This window comes from Eubalaena glacialis, chromosome 9 (assembly GCF_028564815.1).
Source record: "Eubalaena glacialis isolate mEubGla1 chromosome 9, mEubGla1.1.hap2.+ XY, whole genome shotgun sequence".
Taxonomy (NCBI): domain Eukaryota; kingdom Metazoa; phylum Chordata; class Mammalia; order Artiodactyla; family Balaenidae; genus Eubalaena; species Eubalaena glacialis.
In genome coordinates this window covers 7474402-7492513 of record NC_083724.1, presented here as the reverse complement: position 1 = coordinate 7492513, position 18112 = coordinate 7474402, and the positions used below count along the sequence as shown (strand labels likewise).

At 39.7% G+C, this 18112-nt stretch overlaps 1 long non-coding RNA gene across 1 annotated transcript; it reads right to left on the bottom strand.

Moving 5' to 3' along the window:
• Nucleotides 1–11186: 11186 nt before the first annotated feature.
• On the bottom strand, nucleotides 11187–13432 carry LOC133098195 (uncharacterized). The gene is made up of 2 exons (XR_009702120.1): nucleotides 13343–13432; nucleotides 11187–11371 (listed from the first exon to the last, which is right to left on the bottom strand). It is a non-coding gene; the product is annotated as an uncharacterized LOC133098195 (long non-coding RNA).
• Between the last annotated feature and the right edge of the window lie 4680 nt (nucleotides 13433–18112).

Here is an 18112-nt window from a genome sequence, read left to right as displayed (position 1 = left end):
TGTACTACCTTGGCAGCCAAGGCACCCACAGAGACAAAGCTGCTGGGGGCCACAGCTCTGGGGAGACACACACCCAGTTCCCCTTGTGGAAAGAGATGTCTTCTCAAACTTGGGCCGGGGAGCCCCACACACCCGCGAGAGGGGGAGGGGAGGGTCTGGGGGAGGAGTCCCTCCCCGCACCCACCCACCCCCCCCCCCACCCCACCCCCGGCCCAGGATGTTACAGCAACCAGACTATAACAGCTGCTTTAATTTTATAAAATCCGAACTCCGTGCTTGGAGCTGGTTCTCTGGGAATGCCGGCTCTCTCGTTCACGCTTTAGCCACACATTTATGGAGCGCTTCGGTTGTTTACGCCGTTACCATGAGGATGCCGAAGATACAAAGGGGAAAGCAGCCCGGCCTCCTCCCGGTGTCTGGTGGAGCAGGCCGGTCAAGCGAGCAAACCGCCCCAGCGAAGCTCTGCGGGCAGCGCTTCAGAGGCTCTGGGTGGGCACCCTGCCTGAGCGAGGGGGTGGGAACAGCAAGTTCAAAGAAGGGTGAGACGGAGCTAAAGAAAGGTGAGACGGAGCTTGTGATCAGGTGTGTGGCTGGAGGGCAGGATGCCTGGGAGGGCTGGCAGGACATCAGACGGTACCCACGGGTAGGTTGGGTCCCGCCCAGGATGGATCTTGAATCTTCTCTGAGACCCCTGCTCCAAACAGCAGGACTGCCGGAGGAAACCCTGACTCGCTTTGCTGTGCCTTTGGCAAAATCGCCAATTAGGTGACTAGGACACCAATCGCGGCAGTTCAACTCCTTGTATTCACTATTCACAGGGGCCTTTATTGATGCTCTGTTGTGGGGAATACTGAGATGCAAAAGACAGTAGAAACCAGCAAAAAATATAGGACTTTTATTTCCAACACAATTGTGAGTTACACTGCAGAAAACCCTCCTGCTACAAAATACTACTTGGAAATGGTGGCTAAAATATAACAAACATCCTTTTAAATGCATGGCTGAGCTTGCAAGAAAGGAAGGGAACTCTCCAGGGATAAAAACAAAGGAGCTGGAAACCAGAGCAGGAATCAGGAGGGCTAGTATCGGTGCTGTGCTGGCATGGGCAGGGTGGAGCTGTGGGTCTCAGCAGCCTGGGGTTGGATTTTACAGCCCCTGTGGGGACGAGATATAAGGCTTTGGGCACCACAAAGCCAGGAGTTGTAAATGAGACCCACCTCCAAGCCAGACTCTTCAGAGTTATAGTCTTGGTGAAAAAGTGGGCAAGGATTTAAAAAAAAAAACAAACCCACTCTCTGCTCAGACAGATCACCAATCAGCTCATCTGCTACAGCCTGGGCTCTGGGAATTTGTAACCACAGACTTAGCCCCATGGGGTTTGGGATTTAAATTTACACTACCCTGCTTCCCTTGTGTTCAGGAGACTCTGAAAGCAAGAAGTTAACACAGAAAAGGGTCCCTGGCTGGAGATGCCTGTGGGCACTGGGCAGAAACAAATGCAAACACTCCCTAGAGGGCCATGACCTCAACCTAGGCTGCCCAGTGTTCCCACAGACAAAGGTTCCTGCAGATGAGCTCACAAAGACAAAATCACAAAACAAAAGCAGTCATAAGAGTCAGTGGCAAAACCAATAAGCTTGCCCCACCCTCACCCACCCACCCACCACTACCACCACCACCCCCTCCCTGCCACCCATCCCACGAACCTCAGACGATAGATCCAGGAGTTAGAGACCAGAGGATACCTGTGATTACAATGACTAAGATGTTTGGGGAAATATCAAAAAGAATTAATATAATGAAAAAAGAACAGCCAGGGTTCCTGGTTACAGACAGCAGATTAATATGTGTGCTGCCGAAGCGAGCATATAGACAGCAGATTAAGCACAGGCATTTATCCCTGCTCCCTCCTGAAACTCCTTTAAAAATGGCAGAAAAGGAATTTTTAAAGTACTACAATGACAAAGAAAATGGGATAATTTCGAAATTGGAAAGCAAACCAACAAGTGGGAATTGACTTAGTGGATGCAAAAAAATTGAGTCTTAAACTGGCAGTGAGGAAAGTCTAGGACACACAGAACCCCCAAAGGTTCAGGAATTGAGTATCAGGTACTTCTGGAAGCAGAGGGAACCACAGGGGACTTGCTGAAAGAGACTTTAAAAGGCAGTTAGTAACCAAGATCCCATCTCCCAAGGTGACTTTCTCTACTATATCCCAACAGAATATTATTCCCTGGAGTGGGTAAAACCATGGGACTCTGCACTGGGGAAGAGCAGATCCAGCTGGGGGCAGGGGCATCACACTGAAAATGGGAGAATTAAGTGAAGGTCTTCACATTGAATATTAATACTCCTAAATGGCAAACAGGCTTAGTATGAACCTCCAAGCAAGAGATCAAAAGATCTTTCCAAATTTGAGAAACCTAGGAGGAAAGACCTAAAGGCAGTGACATCAGAAGTTGCTCAGTGAGGACTTCCCTGGTGGCTCAGTGGTTAAGAATCCGCCTGCCAATGCAGGGGACATGGGTTTGAGCCCCAGTCCAGGAAGATCCCACATGCCGTGGGGCAACAAAGCCCATGAGCCATAACTACTGAGCCTGCGCTCTAGAGCCTTGCGAGCCACAACTACTGAGCCCACGTGCTGCAACTACTGAAGCCCGCACACTCTAGGGCCCATGTGCTGCAACTACTGAGCCCGTGTGCTGCAACTACTGAAGCCCGCATGCCTAGAGCCCATGCTCTGCAACAAGAGAAGCCACTGCAACACCGCAACGAAGAGTAGCCCCTGCTCACTGCAACTAGAGAAAGCCCGCATGCAACAACAAAGACCCAACACAGACAATTTAATTAATTAATTAATTTAAAAAATTATATTAAAAATTTTTTTAAAAAAAGAAGTTGCTCAGTGAAAGAGCCTAGTCAGATCACCCTTTGGTGGAGTCCTTGGTGGGCAGCCAGCTCTGAGCTTTGAGCTTCCGAGCAGACTCTGTGTGTAGACGCCAAGGATCACTGGGCACATAAGGGAAGCTCCTAACTCAGAGCCAAACAATAACAAACAGATAAAAAGCAACTTGGAGGGAACACACATGACTATGATAGGAAGAAAATGCCAAAAAATTATCATTAGTAGCATCAAAGACATAAGAGATATAGCACATATTAAACAAGTACAGGATGTTATTAAAAAGGAATGTTCTGAGAAGAAAAAAATCTCTCTTGCATAGAACAAATTAAAAGCTTAGTGGTAAGTTTAGAAGATAAGGTTGCAGATTAGGCAATTTCCCAGAAAGCAGAGCAAAAGGACAAAGCATAAGAGAGAAAAGACATGAAAATTAGAGAATCAACCTAGGAGATCTAACATCCAAATAAAAGAAATCCCAGAAAGAATAGAGAAAATAAAAGAGGGAGGGGTACTCATCCAATAAGTTATTCAAGTAAATGTCTCTGAATTAAATTACATGAGTTTCCAGATTGAAGATGCCCACCAAGTATTGAACAAAATGGATGCTGTTTGCACACTAAGACATATCATTATGAAATTTTAGATCACTAAGAACAAATGAAAAATCATACAAACTCCCAGAGAGGGAAAAACTAGATTTTACACAAAGCATCAAAAATCAGAATGGGAGACTTCCCTGGCGGTCCAGTGGTTGGGACTCTGCGCTTCCACTGCAGGGGACATGAGTTAGGTCCCTGGTCAGGGAACTGGAATCCCACATGTCGAGTGGCTCAGCCAAAAACATAAATAAATAAAACAAAAAATTTTTAAAAATCAGAATGGCATCAGATTTCTTAACAGCAACACTGATTTAGACCACAATGCCTTCAAAATCCAGAAAAACATATATATCAAACTTAGAATTCTATACCCAACCAAACTATCAACTGTGAGGATAGAATAAAGATTTTCAGAAATGAATGGTCTCAAAAATTTTAACTCCCATGCGTCTGTAACAGAGCAGGACCCTATGGCACCTTCCCAGAACAGAATACCCACTCCACCCCACCATGTCCTCCTCCTGCCTTTTGTCTGTAGAAAAACTTTAGTCAAAGAATAAATTTAATCAGAGAAGTGAGAAAAATCAGAAAGAAAGGAAAACAGTCAAGCAAGACAAAATAATAGTTTAGCCATTAAATAAAGCAAACGACGTTTAGTTTCTCCTCAAGGGCTATAGGTAATATTCTGAGCTATAGCCTTTGAGCTGTTTTGCAGATACTGAAACCCCCATCAGGTGGAAGAAGTTACCTCTATGCTCCCCACAAGCACATTAGACCCCAGACCAGTTGGAACCAGAAGGTTGATGATGTTGACTCCCAATTACCTCACCACCAACCAATCAGAAGAATGTCCCTGAGCTGATCACATACCCCACGACCCCCTCCCTCACCCTATCTTTAAAACCCTTTCCCTGAAAGCCTTTGGGGAGTTTGGGCCTTTTAAGCACTAGCTACCTGGACTCCTTGCTTGATGCCTTCCTTCACCACGACCTGGTGTCAATAGATTGGCTTTACTGCGTGTGGGCAAGTAGACCCAGGTTTGGTTTGTAACATCCTTTCCTGGGAATTTACTAGAGAATGTCACCACTAAGACAGGCAATAAATCAAGAAAGAGGTTAAGGTGAGAAATCAATGCATAAGAGAAATAATGTGAATCCTCAAGCTATTGATGAAGGGAGAGCCCAATAGGCTTGGAGAGCAGCCAGAAGAAATTGGAAGAGACCAGAAAGGTCTGTGAAAAATGTTTCCAAGATGATGCAATTGGGAAATGTGCTTGGATGTATCAAGAGGCAGTTGGTTCTGCTGGGGAAGGATTTGGGACGAATTCATGATAATTAGACAGAAAACTAAGCAAACAAATAAAAACTAGACAGTATTAACTACAAAGTAAGCAAAAGATTGTGGAAGAAAAGAAAAATAACTATTGTGTTCTACATGGCACAATGGTGAATAGAGTTTATGTAATCATAATAATGTAAATTTTAAATTATGATTTAAACTCTATTGGAAGAATGGTGGGATAGGAAGTGTGTGTGTGTGCAAGGTAGAGGGAGGGGTGGTGCTGGTGAAAGCCAGACAGTTCCTCATTTTCTATTGTGGAAAGTTGACAGATAATGCCTAAAACTGGGCGGGGGGGGAGGGGGGAGGAATAATAAAGCATATTATTTTGTGATATAGAGGTAAATTCCAAAAGCAATAGTTAAAAGAGTAGAAGTTGCTTGCCCCTGGGGAGCAGAAAATGGAAGAATTTGGGGATGGGGGATAAGAGACTGCAGTTTTTATAATAAGCCTGGGGACCTACTTGATATTTTAAACTATATGCATGTATACAAATGAAAATCTAAAAAACAAGAGTCTTGGCCAGTTGTTTTGTCCCAACCAATTTTGCATGGGTTCTGTTTAACTCCACACGGACACAGCATGATAGCATTTCTGCCTCCTACCCCCATGTGCTTCCCTGTGGCTGCTGGTGCTTGAAATGCCATGGATCCACTCAATGCCTGTGCATGTGCAAGATAGTTCCATGAGATGAAGCAATCAATTGTGATTAACATCAAGCAGTGGCCAGCTCAATAATGTACCTTCACATTGGTTCTCCCTCCTTTCCTTTTTCCCACTTCAGCTTTCCTGGGATTACACTCCCTAAAACATTAGTGGCACTTCACTTTCACTTTAATTCTGCTTACTAAGGCCCTAGAAAGCAGACCTTTGGTTTGGAATTTGATGTTGGATTATTCACATCATACATAATTATGAAAGATGGAATGTTTTCCCCTTAAGATCAGAAACAAGGATGCCCTCTCTCACTACTCCTGCTCAACAACATAAGAGAATTCCTAGCCAGTTCAATAAGGCAATAAATAAGGCATACAGCTTGGAAAGGAAGAAATCTCCTTCTATTCATATGTAACATGATTGTCTACGTGAAAAATCCTTTAGAACTAATAAGTTTAGCAAGATCACATAAGTCAATATACAAAAAAAAAAAAAAAGTATTTTATATACTCACAATGAATAACTGGAACTTAAAATTAAGAAATAGCACTGGAAAAAATGAAATACTTGGGCATAAATCTGTATGCTGAAGACTATAAAACACTAATGAAAAAAATTTTAAATACCTAAATAAATGGAGAGATATACCATGTTCATGGATTGGAAGACTGAATTTTGTTAAGCTGTCAATTATCTCCAAGTTGATCTACAGATTCAGTCTAATCCCAAACAAAGTCCTATCAGGCTTTTCTGTAAAAATCAACAAGCTGATTCTAAAATTTACATGGAAAGGCAAAGGAACCCGAATAACCAAAACAATTTTGAAAAAGAAGAACAAAGTTTCAGGATTCACACTACATCCTTTAAGACTTTCTATAAAGCAACAGTTATTACTGTGGAATTGGTCAAGGGATAGATACATGGATCAATGGAGCAAGGAATAGAATCCAGAAATAGAATCACACAAGTTTGGCCAGTTGATTTCTTACAAAGGTGCAAAGGCAATTTTACTGAGAAAGAATAGCTGGTTGTTGTTGTTTTTCAACAAATGGATTTTAATAATTTGGATAGCAATATTGAAAAAATGATTGTCAATCTTTGTCACGTGTTACACAAAAATTAACTCAAAATTCATCATAGACCCAAATGATAACAGTAAAATAATAAAACTATTAAAAGAAAATATGGGGGAAAAATCTTTGTGACTTTGGAATAAGCAAAGCATTCTTGGATATAACACCAAAAGCATGGCATATAAAAGAAAAAATTGATAAATTATGTTATATCAAAAATTTTAAATTTTGCTTCTGTAAAAGGCACTGCTAAGAGAATGAAAGTTAGAGACTTCCATGGTGGTCCAGTGGGTAAGACTCCATGCTCCCAATGCAGGGGGCCCAGGTTCAATCCCTGGTCAGGGAACTAGATCCCGCATGCATGCTGCAACTAAGAGTTTGCATGCTGCAACTAAGAAGTCCGCATGCCGCAACTAAAGATCCCACATGCCACAATGAAGATCCCGCGTGCCGCAAGTATGACCCAGCGCAGCCTAAATAAATAAATAAATAAATAAATAAATATAAAACTTTTTAAAAAAGAGAATGAAAGATAAACTGCAGATTGAGAGAAAATATTTGCAAATCTCATAGCCAACAAAAACTCAACCAGGATATGTGAAGAACTCTCAAAACTCAACAATAAAAAGGCAATACTTCAAATGGGCAAAAGATTTAAGCAGTCACTTCACAAAAGAAGATACATGAACGGTAAATAAGTAGATGAAAAGATGCTCAATTTCATTCCCTAGTCACTAGGGAAATTCATATTAAAACAACATGGGGGCTTCCCTGGTGGTGCAGTGGTTAAGAATCAGCCTGCCAATGCAGGGGACACAGGTTTGAGCCCTGGTCCAGGAAGATCCCACATGCTGCAGAGCAACTAAGCTGGTGCACCGTAACTACTGAGCCTGCACTCTAGAGCCCGTGAGCCACAACTACTGAGCCCGTATGCTGCAACTACTGAAGCCCGCACGCCTAGAGCCCGTGCTCCACAACAAGAGAAGCCACCGCAATGAGCAGCTTGCACGTGGCGATGAAGAGTAGCCCCCCCTCGCTACAACCACAGAAAAGCCATCGTGCAGCAACAAAGACCCAATGCAGCCAAAAATAAAATAAATAAATAAATAAATAAAACACACATGGGATACCATTACACACCAATTAAAAAGGCTAAATTAAAAAAAAATTATCAAGTGCTGTCAATAACATACCATGATCTAGAGGGATTCATTCCAGGAAGCAAGGGTGATTTAACAATTATAAAATCTTTTAAAAAGTCAACATAATTCACAATATTAACAAAATAAAGAACTAGAATCATATGATCATCTCAGTAGATGCATAAAAAGCATTCAATAAAATTTAATATTCATTCAGAATAAAAATTCTTAATAACTAGAAAGAGACAGGAAATTTCCTTAATCTAATAAAATATCTAACATAAAGTACAGCAAACATCATACTGAATTGCAAAATATTGAAAATTTTCCTCCAGAGGTTAGGAAGAAGATAAGGCTGTTCACTATCACCACTTCTATTCAATATTGTAGAGGAGATCCTATTCAGTGCAATAAAACAATAAAAAAATTTAAAGTATAACAACTGTAAAGAAAGAACAAACTGTTACTATTCACAAACAACATGAACAAACTGTTACTATTCACAGACAACATGAGATCCTATTCCGTGGGATAAAGCAATAAAAAAATTTAAAGTATAACAACTGGAAAGAAAGAACAAACTGCTACTATTCACAGACAACATGACTGTATACATAGAAGACCCAAAAGAATTAAAAAATAAATGATTAGAATTAATAAGTGAATTTAGCAAAGTCCCTGGCTAAAATGTCAACATCAAAAAAATCAATTGCCTTTCTATATACTAGCAATAAACAATTACCAGATGAAAAATAAACAATGATACCATTTACAATACCATCAGAAAACATCAAGTACCTAGGGGAAAATGATAGACAAGATTTCTATACATAAAACTGCAACTTATTACTGAGAAAAATTAATGACCTAAAAAAATATACTATGTTCATGGATCAGAAGATTCAATATGGAAAGAATATAATTCTCCTCAAATTGATCCATAGATTCAATGTAATTCCAACCAAAATTTCAGCAAATATTTGTGGAAATTTACAAGTTGATTCCAAAATATAACAGAAATAAAAGGGCTGGGCTTCCCTGGTGGTGCAGTGGTTAAGAGTCCGCCTGCTATTGCAGGGAACACGGTTTGAGCCCTGGTCCAGGAAGATCCCACATGCCGTGGAGCAACTAAGCCTGTGCACCACAACTACTGAGCCTGTGCTCTAGAACCCATGAGCCAGAACTACTGAGCCTGCGCACAACTACTGAGGCCCACGCGCCTACAGCCTGTGCTCTGCCACAAGAGAAGCCACCGCAATGAGAAGGCCGCACACCACAATGAAGAGTAGCCCCCGTCTGCAGCAACTAGAGAAAGCCCTTGAGCAGCAACGAAGACCCAACGCAGCAAAAAAAATAAATAAAAAAGAAATTAAAAAAAAAAGAAAGAAAAGGACCAATAATAGCCAATACAACATTGAAGAAGTACAAAATTAAAGACTTACACCATCAAGAATTATAAATTTGAAATTGATGGTGTGATATTAGCAAGGATAGAAAAAGAGGCCCACAGAACCACAGAACAGAATAAAGAGTGCATAAAGAGACCCATACATATTTAGTCACTTGCTTTGTGACAAAGATATCCCTACAATGCAACTGGAGAAAGGTAGCTCTTTTTAGTAAATGGTACTGAGTCAACTGGATATCCATATGGGAAAAAAATGAATCTTGACCGCTGCCACACCATGTGTAGAAATACATTTCTGTTGGATCATAGACCTAAACGTAAAAGATAAAGCAAAAAACATTTAAGAAAACATAAGAGAATTGGAAATAGATGGTGGGCTAAGAAAATATTTCTTAAGTAGGACACAAAGGGTTCTAGTCTTTAAAAAATAATCAACAAATTAGACTTCATTGGCATAAGAAGTTTTGTTCACACACCCACACAAAAACCATCAACAGAACAAAAATGTAAATTAGAGTGGAATAAGATATTTGCAATACATATTTCCAACAAAGGAACTCATGTAGAGAATATATGATGAGCTCCCACAAAGTAATGTGAAAAAGACAACTTCATTTAGAAAATAGGCAAAAGACTTGCATAGGGGCATCAAAAAAGAGGATATCCAAATGACCAATGAATATCTGAAAAGGTGCCCAACATCATTAATTATCAAGAAAATGCAAGTCAAACCACTATGAGATACCATTGTACACACTAAATTAAAAATTTTTAATTGATAAAACCAAGTGTTGGCAAGGATGCAGGGCAAGTGAAATGCTCATATTCTGCTGGTTGGAGAATAAATTGGCATAAACACTTTGAAAACAAAAGCACTATCTACTAAAGCTGAATGTATGTATATACATCCTAGGTATATAGTCAACAAAAAAATGCATACATATATTTAACAAAAGACATGCCTACAAATGTTCATGGCAGTTTTATTCATAATAGCCCTGTCTTAGTCAGTTCAGGCTGCTGTAACAGAATACCATAGACTGAGTGGTTAACAAACAACAGACATTTTTATTTCTCACAGTTCTGGAGGCTGGAAGTTGAAGATCATGGTGTCAGCATGATTGGCTTCTGGTGAGAAGCCTCTTCCAGGTTGCAGACTGCTGATTTTTTCTTATATCCTCACTTGGCAGAAAGAGAGTGAGCGAGCTCTCTGGGGTCCCTTTTATAAGGGTACTAATCCCATTCATGAGGGCTCCACCCTCATGGCCTAATCATCTCACATAGACCCTCTCCCAATACCACCATACTGGGGTTAAGATTCCAACATATGGACTTTGAGAGTACACAAACATTCAGTCCATAGCAAGTCCCAAACTGGAAACTACCTAAATATCCACCAGTAGTATAATATAGCTAAGTTTGATATAATCACACAACAGAATACTAAAAAACATTAAAAATGATTGAACTATCACTACACAGGACAACATTATGAACTTCACAAACACAATGTTGAATGATAGAAGTCAGAAATAAATAAATATACTCAATGATTCCACTTATAAAAGGTTCAAAAACAAGCAAAACTTACCTCTGGTGATAAAAGTCAAATTCATGATTATCTTTTTGGAGTTAACAACTGAAGAAACAAGAGGAGAGGCTTCTAGGATGCTGCTAATATTCTAATTCTTGTCCTCGATGGTGATTACATAGATGTGTTCACTTTGTAAAAATTCACCAAACTGAACATTTAAGATTTGCACCATTTTCTCTATGCTATTATTCTTTAACAAAATGTTTACTTTAAACAAATAGTATTGGCTGTTTTACATAGATATCATATTTTAAAACTTGGTATACTGAAAAGTATAGAGGAGAATAAAAATAACCCATGGTCTCTCATCCATGTATAACCACTGTTCACATTTTGGTGGACTACCCCATTCAGTGTACATAAGTTCCAAGAGCTTCACTCATACTAAAGACAGAACTTCATAAGCTATAACTCAAATATAGGGACATGTATAATTAGTCCTCTAATCTTCAAGCAAATTATCACAAATCTAATGAGTTAAAACAACACACTTTATTTTCACATGGTTTCTGTGGGTCAAAAGTCCAGGCAGAGGTTAGCTTCTTCCTCTGATTAAGGTCTCACATGGCTGCAAAGTGTCAACTAGGCTGTGTTTTTATCTGGAGGCTTGACTGGGGATGAATCCACTTCCAAGTTCAATCAGGAGATGAATTCACTACTGTTGAAATTCAAAGAATGAAACCTTCTTAGAAATGCTTTTAAATAAACATGCTCAAGCTCCACAAAGAGATAAGGAAAGGAACAACAAAAAACATGATATAAAACAAACAGATATGAATCAAGAACAAATGGATATAAAAAATTATAATCATTGACATAACAGCTCAAAAGATGGAATAAACTGTAAACTAGATGAAGAGAGAGCTGGGTAATAGAAAGATTGCACTGAAGAATTCATTTAGAAGGCAATATAGAAAAAGTGATGGAAAATATGAGAGAGAAGTTAAGAGAAATGGAAAATAACATTAGAAGATCAAGAATACATATAACAGAAATTTCCAGAAGTATGATGTAGAAGGAATTACAAGAGAGCAATATTCAAAGAGATAATAGCTAAGAATTTTCAAGAAGTGAAAAAAGACATGTGTTCTCAAAATAAAGAAGCACAACAAATGCCATGCTAAATAAATAAAAATTAAAATTCCACCTAGGGGCTTCCCTGGTGGTGCAGTGGTTGAGAATCTGCCTGCCAATGCAGGGGACATGGGTTCGAGCCCTGGTCTGGGAAGATCCCACATGCCGCGGAGCAACTAGGCCCGTGAGCCACAACTACTGAGCCTGCGCGTCTGGAGCCTGTGCTCTGCGACAAGAGAGGCCACGATAGTGAGAGGCCCGCGCACCGCGATGAAGAGTGGCCCCCGCTTGCCACAACTAGAGAAAGCCCTCGCACAGAAACGAAGACCCAACACAGACATAAATAAATAAATAAAACCCAAAAAGTTAAAAAAAAAAAAAAAATTCCACCTAGATACATTCAGAATTTCAAAGATGAAGAGAAAAATCTTAAAAGCAACCCTGAAGGGGAAAAAAGGTTGCTCACAAAGAAATGATAAATAAACTGAAATGAGAACTCTCAACCGCAAAAGAGATAAGAAAACAATGCTGTAATACCTTCAGGTATTCCGGGGGGTTGAGGGAAATTAACTACTAACTTAGAATAATATACCTAGCTAAACTATTACTAAACAAAATGAAAACATCTTCAAACTTACAAAAAACAAGAATTTTTCATCCCCCAAACTTTTGATGAAAAAACTTCTAAGAGATGTCCTCTGCCAAGAAGAAATAGAAACTGGGGACTTCCTTGGTGGTGCAGTGGATAAGACTCCACACTCCCAATGCAGGGGGCCTGGGTTCGACCCCTGGTCAAGGAGCTAGATCCCACATGCGTGCCACAACTAAGAGTTCGCATGCCACAACTAAGGAGCCCACGTGCTGCAACTAAGGAGCCAGCGAGCAGCAACTAAGGAGCCCAACTGCTGCAACTAAGACCTGGTGCAACCAAATAAATGAATAAATAAATTAAAAAATAGAAACCTGGGACTTTCCTGGTGGCTCAGTGGTTAAGAATCCACCTGCCAATGCAGGGGACATGGGTTTGAGCCCTGGTCTGGGAAGATAACACATGCCGTGGAGCAACTAAGCCCGTGTGCCACAACTACTGAGCTTACACTCTAGGGCCCACGAGCCACAACTCCTGAACCCACATGCCACAACTACTGAAGCCTGTGCACCTAGAGCTCCGCAACAAAGAGAAGCCACCACAATGAGAAGCCTGTGCACCGCAACGAAGAGTGGCCCCTGCTCGCCACAACTAGAGAGAAAGCCTGTGTGCAGCAGTGAAGACCCAATGAAGCCATAAATAAATAAATAAATTTATTAAAAGAAAATAGAAACCAAAAAGGAAGGAGTATCAAGAAGCAATGATGAACAAATGTTAGTAAATGATATTGGTAAATCTAATTATTATATTAGGATATAGGTTTGGCTGATCTGACTGAGATCCAAAATTCTAGTGGCTCACAAAGATAGAAATTATTTCTCAGTACAGTCTGGACATAACTAGCTCATATAACAGCTTCAAGGTGTCAGGGCCTCAGGCTCCTTATGTTTTGTTCCCTTATAATACCTGTGGTGTTGCTCTCGTCCCCAGAGTTCAAGATGGCTCTCCACTGCATCTACCTTCTCATTAGCAGAAACAGGGAAAGGGCAAACACAGTTTCCTTTAAAGAGCAGGAACTGTGATTTGCTTATATATCACTCCCACTTGCATCCCATTGGTGACAGCTAGCTCCAAGGGAGGCTGGGAAATGTAGTCCTTAGCAAGACAGCCATCTGCCCAGATAAAAATTCTTTTAGTCTGCAAATGGACAGATCAGGTATTGTGGGACAACCAGCAACTCCACCACAACCATTGACTATAAAAACTATATAATCCTAATTAAATTTTTACCCTAAAAAAGTATGATTAAATCAAGAAGGAAATATGTCCAAGCAAAAAAAGCCTGCATGGGAGATTTTTTTAAAGTGATAATGTGTGCAGTTTGCAAAATGATACTCAGTGTCAAGTGTCTGCAAAAGAGTGAAATTCCCATGTAAAATCAAGAGGTTCCATCTGGAACGTAGCAAGTAAAGATTGACTTCCACAAAGATGGAAACAAGTGACAATGTTAGGAATTAGTCTGATACGCTAAGAGATATCAAACCAGGTTCAGTAGATATGCTGTAAACCTATACACTACCCACCTGTTAAAAAAAAAAAAAAAAAAGGAGAATTGAAATTCCAGACAAAAATAACAAGGAATTGATTTCAAGACTTACTATTATGCTACAGTCATCAGGACAATGAGAGGTTGGCCTAAGGACAAATAGATCAATGGAACAGAAGAAAGAATCCAGAAATAGACCCATACATTCACTGTTGATTGATTTCAGCAAAGGTGCCAGAGTAACACAACATAGAAGATAGCTTTTTAACAGCTGGTGCTGGAATTGCTGGATAACCACTTGGAAAAATAATGAACCTCAACTCTTACTTCACGCCTGACACAAAAACTAAATTGAAATAGATCACAAATCTAAGTATAAAAGGTACAACAATGAAACTGCTAGAAGAAAACACAGGAGAAGATCTTCTCAACCTTGGGGTATGCAAAGATATCTTAAAAACATGAGAGTACAAGCTGTAAGAGGGGAAAAAATGGATAAATTTGACTTCATCAGTGATTAAAAAAACTTTTGCCCTTCAAAAGACACCACTGAGAAAATGAAAAGACAAACCCCAGATTGGGAGAAAATATTCACAATACAAATAACTGATAAAAGACTAACATACAAAATATTTAAAGAACTGCTACAACTCAATAAGAAAAAGGGAAATAGCCCAATTAAAAACAGGCAAAAGAATTGAACAGATACTTCCCAAAAGAAGAAATATGAATTTTTCATTGTACATTATTTCACCCATATGAAAATGTGTATATTTTTCATCCACGTGAAACAATGCTCAACATCACTAGTCATACCAAGTGTTGTGGAGGATGTGGAGCTGTGGGACTCTCAGACAATACTGAGGGACTTAAAGTGGTACAACCACTTTGGAAAACTGTCTGACAGTTTCTTATAAAGTTAAACATACACCTACCATACAACTCAGCCAGTCCACTCTTAGGTATGTATTTACCCAAGACAAATGAAAACATATGTCCACACAAAACTTGTACACAAATGTTAATGGCAGCCTTATTCATGACAGCCCCAACCTAGAAACAACCCAAATGTCCTCCAACAGGTGAATGAAGAGACAAATGGTGATATAACCACACAAAGGAAGACAACTTTGCAATGAACAAAGTAACAAACTACTGACATGAGTAAATTACGTTAAGTGAAAGAAGCCAGATACAAAACAGCGCATAATGTAGGAGTCCAATTATATGAAATTGGGGGAAAGGCAAAACTAATGTAGAGCGAAAGAAAGCAAAAATCAGTTGTTTGCTATCTTCATTCTGGTGGTGGTTGCATGGGTATATTCACTTTTCAAAACTCATCAAAATTGTGTAAGTACTATATGTAGATTATATCGGACATGTGCTGTCTAATACAGCAGACACAGCCATATGCGGCAATTGCGTACTTGAAGTGTGGCTGATCCAAAATGAGATGTGCTGTTAAGTGTAAAATACATACCAGATTTCAAGATTTAGCACAGAAAATATAAACTATTTCATTAATAATCTCATATTGACTACATTTTGAAATACTCTTTTTGACATATTATGTTAAATAAAGCATATTATTAAAATTAATTTCACCTGTTTTTTTAATGTGGCTACTAGAAAATTTTAAATAATACATGTGACTCATTATATTTCTATTGGACAGCACTGCTTTGGACATTGTTGGGAAAATATATATCTGGGTATTAATGTTAAAAATTTATGGGCGGGCTTCCCTGGTGGCGCAGTGGTTGAGAATCTGCCTGCCAATGCAGGGGACACGGGTTCGAGCCCTGGTCTGGGAAGATCCCACATGCCGCGGAGCGACTAGGCCTGTGAGCCACAATTGCTGAGCCTGCGCGTCTGGAGCCTATGCTCCGCAACAAGAGAGACCGCGATAGTGAGAGGCCCGCGCACCGTGATGAAGAGTGGCCCCCACTTGCCACAACTAGAGAAAAGCCCTCGCACAGAAACGAAGACCCAACACAGCCATAAATAAATAAATAAATAAATAAAATTAAAAAAAAAAAAAATTTTAAGGGCAACCAGTTAAACAACAGAAATACATCTATAGTTTCAAAATTATCAAAGAAAAAAGGAGAATAAAGAAAACTGTAAATTTAATAGATGAAAGAACATGAGAAATAATAATTTTAAAAGGTAGGGTAAAGAGAACAACAAAATAAAATGGTAGAAGTAAGTCTAAATATATCAACAGTCTTTACAAATGTAAATTGATTTCATTTGTCTCTTTAAAGACAGGGAATGTCATATTGGATCAAAACAAACAAAACAAAATACAATAGCATGCTGGTTAGAAGGAACACTCTAAAGCAAAAGAAAAAGGAAAGGCTGAAAATAAAATAATGGGAAAAGATATACCAGGCAAATAGTAACCAAAAGAAATCTGACATAGAATATTATTATCAGGCAAAATACACCTAAGGCCATGAAATATTAAAAGAGATAAAGAGGGACACTATAGGATGATGAAAGTAACAAATCACCAAAAATATCCACCAATAATAAGCTTTTTATACCTAACTACTAGCCTTGAAATAAGTAAAGCAAAAACTGGAAGAATTAGTTTGAAAAACTGAGGAATTCACAAAAGGAATGGGTTCATGGTTGTCATGAACACATGAACATTTACAAAAAATTGTCCTTGTGTTGGGTCACAAATGAAAGCCTGAACAACTTTTGAAGTGGATGTAAAGCAGACCACATTCTCTACCCACAATGCAGCAAAATTAGAAGTCAACAACAACAACAGAGGCAGATTAACAACAGCTGTAACTTTGAAAACTAAAAAGCACACTTGTTGTAGGAACATTTCTTTCCTAGTCCTGATGTTTCCTTCTCTGTGGAGGGAACCAAATTAGTGTGGCACTCCCAGCCTCTCTCTGCCCAGGGGAGGAAGAGTGACATAGCTGGTCAATGTGGGGAACATAAGATGGGCTTACTTGATTTACCAACTTCCTTCCTCTTCTTGGGAGTGAGCTGCCCACAGGCAGTGGTCATTGTCTGTCCCCCATCCACCACCCACAGCATCACAGTGACCAGGGGTTAAGGTTGCCAAATCCCCATTTTCAGTATTAGGAGACCCATTTGGCTGTCACATCTACCCTCATCCTTATCCTCCAACCTTATCTTTATCAGTTAAAAAAAGATACCTCCCCCCACTCTTTGTCTTGTCTCCCAGTTCAAAATCCAGGAGTCCAGGAGAGGAAAGGGAAGTTGTTTACTGAGCTCCCTCGAAGACATCAACAGAAATCGCAATGGGAATGCTGAAATATTTGGTACTGAGGATAAAGAGATAGATACAAAACAAGACTTGTAGAATGGAACTAAAATGACGTTTGTAGAGAAATATATAGTCTTAAGTGCATTTACTCTAAAACAAGAATGACTTAAACATAATGAGTAAAGCTTTCAACTATCTAAAGAAGCTTAAAAAAAAAACAGTTGAAGGAAGTAAACAGTAGAGGTAAGAGCATAAATGAAAAGGAAATCAACAATCACAAAAATGATCAACAAAGCTAAAAGCTGTTTCTTTTAACAGACAACAAAACATCTGGCAAGATTAATCAAGGAAAGAAGGAAAAAGGCACAAATATCTAATATTAAGAATGAAAGGAGGGGCTTCCCTGGTGGCGCAGTGGTTGAGAGTCTGCCTGCCAATGCAGGGGACACGGGTTTGAGCCCTGGTCTGGGAAGATCCCACATGCCGCGGAGCAACTAGGCCCGTGAGCCACAACTACTGAGCTTGCGCGTCTGGAGCCTGTGCTCCGCAACAAGAGAGGCCGCGACAGTGAGAGGCCCGCGCACCGCGATGAAGAGTGGCCCCCACTCGCCGCAACTAGAGAAAGCCCTCGCACAGAAACGAAGACCCAACACAGCCAAAAATAAATAAATAAATAAATAAAGTGTAAAAAAAAAAAAAAAAAAAGAATGAAAGGAGAATGAAACTACAGATATAGTAGAAGATTTAAGAATCATAAGAGAATACTATGAGCAACTTTATGCCACTATATATGAAAACATGAAATAGAAAATTTCTAGAAGAATAGAGATGATTAAAGTTTACTCAAGAAGGGGACTTCCCTGGTGGTCCAGTGGGTAAGACTCCATGCTCCCAATGCAGGGGGCCTGGGTGCGATCCCTCGTTGTTGAACTAGATC